This window comes from Pteropus alecto, unplaced genomic scaffold (assembly GCF_000325575.1).
Source record: "Pteropus alecto unplaced genomic scaffold, ASM32557v1 scaffold50, whole genome shotgun sequence".
In the NCBI taxonomy this organism is placed as follows: domain Eukaryota; kingdom Metazoa; phylum Chordata; class Mammalia; order Chiroptera; family Pteropodidae; genus Pteropus; species Pteropus alecto.
Genome location: NW_006431918.1, coordinates 6,030,818 through 6,040,220, shown reverse-complemented (window position 1 = coordinate 6,040,220; position 9,403 = coordinate 6,030,818). Strand labels below are relative to the sequence as shown.

General features: G+C 42.0%; 1 protein-coding gene and 1 pseudogene across 5 annotated transcripts in view; one reads left to right on the top strand and one right to left on the bottom strand.

Moving 5' to 3' along the window:
- Window positions 1-9,403, top strand: part of TRIM2 (tripartite motif containing 2) — a 120,820-nt gene that overhangs the window by 48,863 nt on the left and 62,554 nt on the right. For 2 of the 5 annotated variants that reach the window (XM_025042662.1, XM_025042652.1), the window contains exon 1: window positions 373-1,367. The exons of the other annotated variants lie outside the window; for them this stretch is intronic. The gene's annotated coding sequence lies outside the window, so the exon portion shown is untranslated. Of the gene's footprint in view, window positions 1-372; window positions 1,368-9,403 lie in introns of those variants that run through there. 5 annotated transcript variants of the gene reach the window in all.
- LOC112475186 lies at window positions 6,316-6,434 on the bottom strand (annotated as a pseudogene).

Here is a 9,403-nt window from a genome sequence, read left to right as displayed (position 1 = left end):
GGCTCGGGCTGCGGTGCGGGGGCTGAGCGTGCGGGCGCTGAGCGTGCGGGCTGGCGCCAGTGGGCCGGGCCCGGCCCCTCCCCACCTGGAGCCTTCCCCCGGGGCAAGGTCCGGGCGCTGAGGTGTGCGCGGAGCCTGCAGAGAATCCACTTCCGGATCCCGGCTGGGTGCGCAGCAGCCCGCGCCGGCGGGAGCGGCGGGGGGGGGCGGCCGGGGGGGGGGGGGGTAACCTTGACGTTGCCTCGCTCTCAGCCGGGCCAGCGGAGATCCACCCGGGGACAGGGACCCTCCGCCATTCCTGAAATACATGCGCAGAGCTTTGGAAGGAAAGCTTTTGACTTCATTTTACACCGAGAAAGGAAAAAAAAAAAAAGATATTCTGCGTTCTTAAAGCAGAAACTTTAATAATTTTTGAAAACTGTGTCTTCTCCTCCTCCTCCCTCCACCCCTTCTCTTAAATTTTGGCTGTTTCTCTAAAAGTAACTAGCCAGCTAGATTTCCTTCCTATTAGCCTCCATTCTTATCCTCTGCCCAAGTTCATACTACAGTCTGGCTTATCAGAGGCGGGAGATGTTTGATTTTTGAGGCTTCTCGGGGCTCTTTTCGATTGATGTATTCTGGAAAATGCTTGCCCGGTATTGAAAACTTCATGCTGCTGGTAAATGAGGTAAAAGGCTGGGATGGTGGGAGAAGTCTGTGGCTTGAAATGCCTGTCAGATTCAAAGCATTCTATGAATCCCAAGTTCATTCCCACCTGCAGTCCGGCCTCCACGGAGCAACTGGTTCCTTCTTCACCCTTTTCCTCCCCTGAGAAATCCCCAGCCTTAATTTATGAAATAGAGACAGCTTTAGATTCCAACAGTTAATTTTAAAGCACTCAGAATTCCAGGCATGGGAACATTAGGTTAGTCCTTAGGGTGGGAGAGGCTGTTGCTCTTAGGCAGCGTGCCTACGAGCCTTTTTTCACTGAACGCTTTTTAGCCCATTTCCTTCTAAAAATGGAGATTAACTTTTACGTCAGTATTTTGAAAATATTGTTATGGGCTTCTTGCATGACAAGTCGCATTTCCGGGTTCCTTTACCAGGGGGTGGGAGGAGGTATTGTGCTCAGTTCACCGCCTCCCAGTTCTACTTGACCTCTAGTCTCAGATTTCTACTTCATCCTTGGCAAACCTATTACTTGCCCTTCAGCTGAAAGAAACAAAAGAACAGGAATGACTCAGGACACTTTGACTACCACAGCCTTAACCAAAGACGAAAGGCATTTGATTGAATCCTTTACATTTCCTTCTTCAAATTTAGATGCCTCTAGCAGTTAAGGATTGACTTGAAACACTACAAAAACTCCACCTCCCTCCTCTCTTAGGGTAAGTAAGGCAAAGCCGCCTACACAAGTGAAATGTCTTCATGGTAAGATAGTTCAGTCCTGTCCTGGACTGGGTACCGACGGGTGAACAGCAGATCTCTTTCACCCTCGGATCTTCACGTTCTTTCCCTGGTAGCCTCCCTTTTCTCTCTACCCTTTTCTATGCTGTCCCGCGTGGGTACATAGCACGACTCTTTTGGATCATGGAATCTAGGATACTACCTGGGCAGCGTCCCCTTATCAGTGTTCTCAGAACATTTTTCCAAATCCTGCCTTTATTTTCCTGGAAATATCCATGTCAATTACATCCTCCGTTGGAAATTCCACTGTATCTTTCAAAATGAAATGTGACGCCTACATCTTGAAATATTTTTCTTGCACTATCATTTTAATGTGGATTTTCATGGTTTCCTGCTTGTCTGGTCAGCTTGTTATTTCTACTTCATACTGAAACACAAGTGGAAGGAACTTCTGATAAGATACTGCACATAAATGGGTCGGGGCATCTCCTTAAGAATTAACAGCAGACACTCTGACCTTTTCTTTGGTCTGCCTTTGGGTTGAATTCTGTCCTTCGAATTTCTGTTCACGGACTACTCTGGAAAGGAGCTGGATATTTACCTTGGGGCTCAGGAGTGATGTGTTCATTTGGCCTTTTCTGAGCAGCAGAAACTTGGAACTCACCAGGTGCTCCTGTGTGAATTTGGCTGTTCAGTGGCAATATCCCAGTCTGGAAACACAGCAGTGCACAAGGAACCTTTGAAAATGCCAACCTGAAACCCTGAAACTTGGGGAGATAACACCACTCCACTAAAAATGACACTGTTTGATTTACCCCCAATCCATCTTGGATGACAAATTCCCAAAAGACAATTTTAGCTTGGTTTGTACAGGCTCTACAGGTTTGTGCTGGCAGGTGCTGGCAAGATGCTTTTGATGCTGCTGCTAATGATGCAGATTGGAACGATGATGGTTTTCCTTTTAGGTTTCATGAGAAAATACATTCTAGGATGTCTGTTGGAGAAGCCTCTCTGAGACCGTTATCTTCAAAGCCTCGAGTTAAGGCAGAGTTACTATCATGCTCCATCACCAACATTATTTCTTATACTCTTATGTATTAGACCTTTAGTCTGACCTGCTAATTGGCAAGTCTGAAAGAGTCCCTGCAAGTCATTTGTGAGTTCAGTTTATTATTTTCTTTGAAAGAGAATGGTCTTTGAGATGGATAGTGTTTGGTCTTAGAAGAATTGGTAGTGCAACTCAACCTTTGAGATAAGTAGATACAGGGAAAAGGAAGGGGAGTATCTCTAGGGGCACAGAGCCACTGTTTACTAGCCACCCAGCTTTTATGTATTTTTTTTTTTTTTTTTGAGAGTTTAGTGGAAATTCAAACTGAGAAACTGAGCTTCTGTTGGCAAATATCCTTTTTTTTTTTTTGGCAGATATTGTATCTTATTAATAAATGTTCCTCTTCTGTAAAACTATTAATCTCATCTTAACCCGTGAACGGAAATATCCTCACCCTAGAATTTTCAATACATTCTTCTTTTGCATAACATACTGGATGCCTAGAGGAAATTTATTTAGGCAGAAGGGCTGGCCAGGAAGATGAGAATTTGTACTTGAGTAGGACAAAAATACTGTATCTGTCAGCATCTTTATTGACTTATGACAGTTTAAAAGTGCTGGAATGGAAGCTCTGGATACAGATTCGCTTCCACCTTCACTGCAGTGAAATGAATCAACCTAAGAAGTGCAGGCTTTTGGAACCGGAGCAATTTGTAGAAATATGCTAGAGGCAATTGGAGTTCTGGGAGGTGATTAGCCTTTTAAATCACATCTCCTTATTGTAAAATGTTTCTCAGGTTTCAGAATTCAGAATGCCTGCTGTTGAAGGATATCTGTTTTAGTTTAAATGTAGTCATTGATTTAAACCAAAATATCAAGAGAGGCATTTGATTTAAACCAAAATATCAAGTCCTACTGACCTGCTTATCCTCCCATTAAGATCAAGACTAACATTTCAGAACTCTCATTGCTGACTTTCAGGGATGATGATTTTGAGGACCAGGAAGCAAACAAAATGGAGTCTCTCAGTTTAAGACTCCCGAAAAGAGATCTCTGACATATGACCCAAAATGTAAAAGATTAAATAGACCCACTTGTGTTTAATTTGTTCTTTCCAATCAGGTAGAAGAAAAGAAAGATGTTTTTTGAAGCCCAGGCTGTCAGCCAATAGGACTTATTTAACAAATCCAATGTTTCAATCTCCCAGCTTTGTGATCTGAAAAGTACAATAGCGTAAAAGGCAGAGCATAAACCTTGAAGGGATTTTCAAGTCTTGGTGGAACCTTCAGACATTAGCAAACTGTTGATTGATTTCCTCACCTGGGAAACCAGGTCAAAGGGCTGTGGCAGAACCTTCTTCTGTAGTCCTGCTACGACCACTTCTGGATGGAATTGAGGTGGTTCCTTGACCTGAGATTTGCTTCCTTTGGCAGCGAAAGATGTGTTCTTGGCTCTTTCAACATGACACGAGTGGAGTGACATTTGCTACCCAACCCTAAGACTATTCGGTGATCGGCTTTATTCCTATAATGTTCCTTTCCCAGCCACCAAGCCATCAGCAGCAACTGGGCTAGCACCAAAATGACCCATAATGGGGGCATTGCTGGAGGGTAAAATGATAGATAGCCTTGAGCTTCACCTTAATTAAGAGGATGAGATCTGGTCTCCTTAATCATGAATCTAGCCTCCCAGACTAAACAAAGAACTGTCCCTTTTGCTGACCACATGCAATTTATTTAAATTAGTGTTGCACATTCAACAATGGTGTCAAAGCTATATTATAAAACCTCCCAAAAGAGTGAGTTTTGGGGCGTTTGCTTAAGGGTTAAACAGGTATTAGCTACATTGAACAAGATTTGCATCTCCTTAGCTTGCCTGTATTTCCTGACTACTGGACAAGATGGGAGGGTCCCTGGCTATCTATCAGCCTGCCTTAGTTATGATTCTGATGGGAATTTAAATAGTGAACCAGAAATATAGGAGCAGGAAGACAATAGATAGGAACTTGCAGGATACTCAAAAGAAGGGAAGCCTGGGGTAAATTCTGACACCTCCCCTTTTATTTGTAATTCAAGATTAACAGTACCCTTTGCCTTAGCAGCAGCGCAGGCTATCTCACTGTTAGTAAATCTCCTTGGTTCTGGGGAGTGATTGTCTCCTTGATGATTTGGGGCAGCTGACTCAACTTTATTGTTCAGCACTTGTCCACGGGTTCCTGCACTAGTCCCGTGCATTGGATTCTGCTTTTGGAAAGCAAAATAATTGCCATTTTAGTCAAAGGAGATCATAAAAGTGAACCTCTTATGAAATGTAAGCACATTGTGAATTCCCCCTTATTTAGCATGGCCAATCAGAAGTCACCCAAGGAAAATGGATACAAAGGTACTCAGATTGGCTGAATGTTTGCTTCTTGATTGCTGCAGAATACAAATGGCAAAGACTAGATGTCTTTCTCTTTGAAATCTTAGCCAATAATGAAGGCACTCTAAAAACCGGTTTAACAAATTCTTATAGAATGTGGCCTCCAGATTTCTCCAGATTAAAAAGAATTCTTTCTGACAAAGCTATTTCTGTTTTAGAGAAGCAGTGCTTCGCCAATCTGTTGTGTCACACGCTCTACAACAAGTGAGCCTTGAATGGCAAATGCTGTCTTTTGCGCCAGGTGACATGACAGTTGCGCGGTCCTGTTGTGCAGTGAAGCGATGTGATGGGTGCCATTGTGTAGAGGAAGGACAAGCAGAGACTTACTGCCACGTTTTTTGTTTTTCCATATTTTGTTTTTCCATATCTTCAGCCATCAAATAACAATTACCCTTCGAGGGTCTTTCATCCCTTTCCTCCCCCAACATCTGCATCAAGAAACCTAAACTACAAAGTAATTGATGCCTGAAGACTAAAGCCCACTCAAAGCTGCCAAACCACCATGAAAAGATCTAAGAGACTGAACAGGGAAGAGGTAGGAGTGAAGGGTGTGGGGCCTCCTGCACAAAGTGCTCCTTTCTGTTGTGACATTTACTCAAATTTCTCTGCTTTGGCTACAGACCCCACAGAAGAAGGTGTGTTTTATTCATTTTTAACACAATTTCATTAAAAGAAAAGAGATTGGATTTCTGAGGGATTTCCTCTACAAGGATTTTATTTGTAGTCCACATAAATTGTTTTGCTTAAATGAAATTTCTGAATCTTTAATAAGCATCTATTATAGGTCAAACCATACTACTTTCTAAAAAGCCTTTACATATCAAGAATGGGAAATAATTAAGAATTTGCTTTGAATAGTTAAAGCAGTTTCTGTAATGGGAGGAAGACAGATTTGTTGGGTTAAGATATTCTGAATTCCATCTGCATGGGAGCTGGTTTTCATTTATTATGCGGTACAAAATATTCTTGGCATGTTTGGGGCTTCTTCCACACAGGATGCTCCATGTTAAAACTAAATCTAGGTAGAACTGAATAGATTTCTTTCTCTAGATTTTTTTCCCCCCTCAACTGTTTCCTCTTGATCAAGTCCCTTGGATAAATGTGTTCACTGAAGTGCTGCCTGGTCTCTATCCAAGTAGTTTCATCTTCAATACTCGTTATTCAGCCCTTCAGCTAGTATCTGTGGATGGGTGGTCAAAGCGGGGCTTAAGTTCACCAGCAGACCAAAGGGAGGGAGTCATTCCCAGTGGAGACACTCAGACCTCCTTGTGTCCTAGATTTATTTTCCAGTCCCTAGAGACCCAGGCCTTAGCTTTCTGAATTTTACGTATAATGCTGCTACCATGCTTATACTTTTTTTTTTTTAATTAATTTTTTCTTTTAGGCAAGGCAACCCTTGGTTGACCTCACAGACTGCAAGGACCTCGTCAGCTTACAATCACTTATTTTTTTATTTTTTACGCCTACAGCACCTGGTTTTCCTAGGTGGTCTCCCATCCAAGTACTAACCAGGCCCGACCTTGCTTAGCTTCCGAGATCAGACAGGATCGGGCTTGTTCAGGGTGGCATGGCTGTCGACCATACTTATACTCTTAATATGCATTCAGTATTTGGCTTCCACAACTTGAAAATGATCACTTGATTCACTCAAAATCATCAGCCAGGGTATTAAGTTTGTGGAACAAGTGCCAAAGGTGAAATATAAGAAAAAAAAATTAATTTAATCCTTTAAAATAGAAACATTTAAGTTTTTTTTTAAAAAAAAAGTCTAAATTCACGTGGCTGGTTTAGTTTGGTGGTTTGGAGATGTGAATTTTGACTCTGTCTACTACTGAAACTTGTCTTCATTGGAAATATGAGTGAGGGTTTGGCTCTTAATTTAATATGCTCAATCGACGAAGCATATTGAGATTCTAAATTGACAGAGGTTGACTTGCTTTTTGTATTACAGGCATATGTATCAATTCCTGGTTAGTTTTCAGTCTTAAAACCAGTAGAACTAAATTAAAAAACAAAACATTAAATCTTGACTTAGGCATAATGTGTTACCTTATGGATTGATTGCACTAGAACTAATTATGTCAGGGACTGTCAGTTGTTTCTCCTGAGAGCCTGGGATACTGCATGCTTTCAGATAGATTGAGGTGACTGTATGCTCTCTATTTTTTATTTATGAAGATAACCTTGATGACCCACCAGGATGTGCTGTGCAGTTTTCCTCATCCTTTCTCTTATTCGTTATTAGTCGTGAAATTTATCCATCCCCTTGGCATGAATCTTGAAGAAGCAGGTCACTTGATTCAAGCCCATAATTTCACCAGCATAGCAGCTAACTAAGCTAACTTGGCACTGAGATGATAATAATGATTTCATCTCATATTTGAGCAAATCTTTACCTAAAAAATATCACTTTCGCATTCCATCTTATCTTTACAACTACTCTGCGAAGTAATATTTTAGAGGTAAGGAAACCAAGGCTCCAAGAATGACTTTCCCAGTAAAGGAGGAGCTAGGACTCACATCCGGGACATTATTTTCACTAAACCAGAATGCTCAGTAACACTTGATTAGATGACATATTAAAATATTGGAATTGTGAGAAACTCTAGATGAGAGAATGTTTTGTTGAGAAAACAAATCTAAGAAGGTATTTGGAAAAATGGTTTCCAATAGAGATTTGTCACATAAAATTTAAATCTAGACCCAAGAATATTACATAAGAAACCATTAGGGAACCATGTTAACAAGATATAATACAAGATATCATACAAGTGACAACTTGTATGATACAGACGATAAGTACAGTCATAGTTCAGGGGAGAGAGAAAACCATGGGCCAAAAAAATCAGGGACAGTTTAATTGAGGAAGAGAGACAAAAGTTAGAGCTTAAAGAATGTACAAGATTTAGATGGAAGAGAGAAGTGGGTAGGGCATAATAGCCTGCTGGGCACATCTCAGGCATAGATAGGGAGCCATCTTCCAGATGAAGATTAGCAGGAAAACCCATTTGAATGGAAGAGGGCTGACCAGAAGGTCAAGGTAAGGAAGTCGTCGGAGTTAAGATTTAGTAGGGAGGATGTGGCCACATCAAAGAGATTCTTTAGTGCCAGATATAGAAACATGGACTGATGTTGAGGCGCAGTAAAGTGTGGGCAGGATGGGTTCCTTCTGAGGGCTGGGGGGGAGAATCTGTTCTATGCCTCTCTTCTAGCTTCTGGTGGCCTCAGACATTCTTTGGCTTATAGATGGTATTTTTCCCTGCCTCTTCACATCGTTTTACTTCTATGCGTGTTTCTGTGTCCAAATTTCCCTTTTTTATAAGAACACTGGTCATATTGCATTAGGGCCCGCCCTAATGACCTCATTTTATTTGATTACCTCTGTGAAGACCTGTTTCCAAATGTTCCGAGGTCCTGGAGCCTCTCCCAGAAGAGTGAATTCAGGAGCAGCAGCAGAGGGGTCTGTGCGCTCGGGGACCTGCGGAGGCGAGGGGAGGGTGAAGACGGAGAGAGACGGTCGAGATGCCCTGAGTTAAAGTTTGGATATGCTGAGTCGAAGATGATGGAGCAACCCCGTGGAGATGGCAAGCAGGCTGAAAGGTTCACAGTTCTGGGCTCAGAAGAAAGGTCTGGGTAGGAAACAAAAATCGGGGCAGGATAAGAGATCATAATAATGAGCATTGACAGTTAAGCAGGCACTGTCCGTAATGCTCTCCATGCATTTTCTCTTCAATCTTTTCAACAACCATAAATAATAGATACTGTTATTTTCTTCATTTTACAGACTATGGATCTAACTAAGTCACGAGGACATTCAGCAGTAACCTGCCTAAGGTCACACTCTAAGTAAAAGATCCATAAACTTCTGCACTCGAATTTCCCAAATGTGACCGACTGTGATCCACAGTAAAAACATATTTTACGTTGCGATCCATTATGGACATATATGTTACAGGGCAACGAAAGTTGCATGAAATCACACTTAGCCCTCTGCTGTTTTCTGTTCTGTTTCGTTGTTTAAATAGGCTGGTTGCAACCCACAACTTGATACCCAACCCACTCTTGAAACCCAGTTTTAGATTTGCGGTTCAACACCCTCCCGCCTCACACACCCAAATCGGGTGACAGCCGTGGGACTGCACAGATGAGGAGAGATGGAAGCGACATCATAGACATTAGGAGGGAGCTTCACTTCAGGGTGATTTTAAGTCAAAAATATAACATGATGAGAAGTGAATCTCTTCTGTCAAATCATGCCCTGAGGGCATGTCTGTGGAAGCCAGCTCTTCAGCAGTGAGTCATTTATGGCTGTCACATGCATTTATGAGGATCGAAGCCATTTTTGCTGCTAAGTTTTTCCACTGGATGGTACAGAAAAAGATTCAGATGCACTTAACTTTGTAGAATTTTGAAGTCGTTGTTCTAAAATTGCTACAGGATTACATGGCAGCAGAATTTTGGCACGCGGCCCAAAGAAAACCAGCCCTCCGCCTGTATTGCACTTTGATATAATTCCTACAGACAGTAATTGCAATAGGAAACAATACC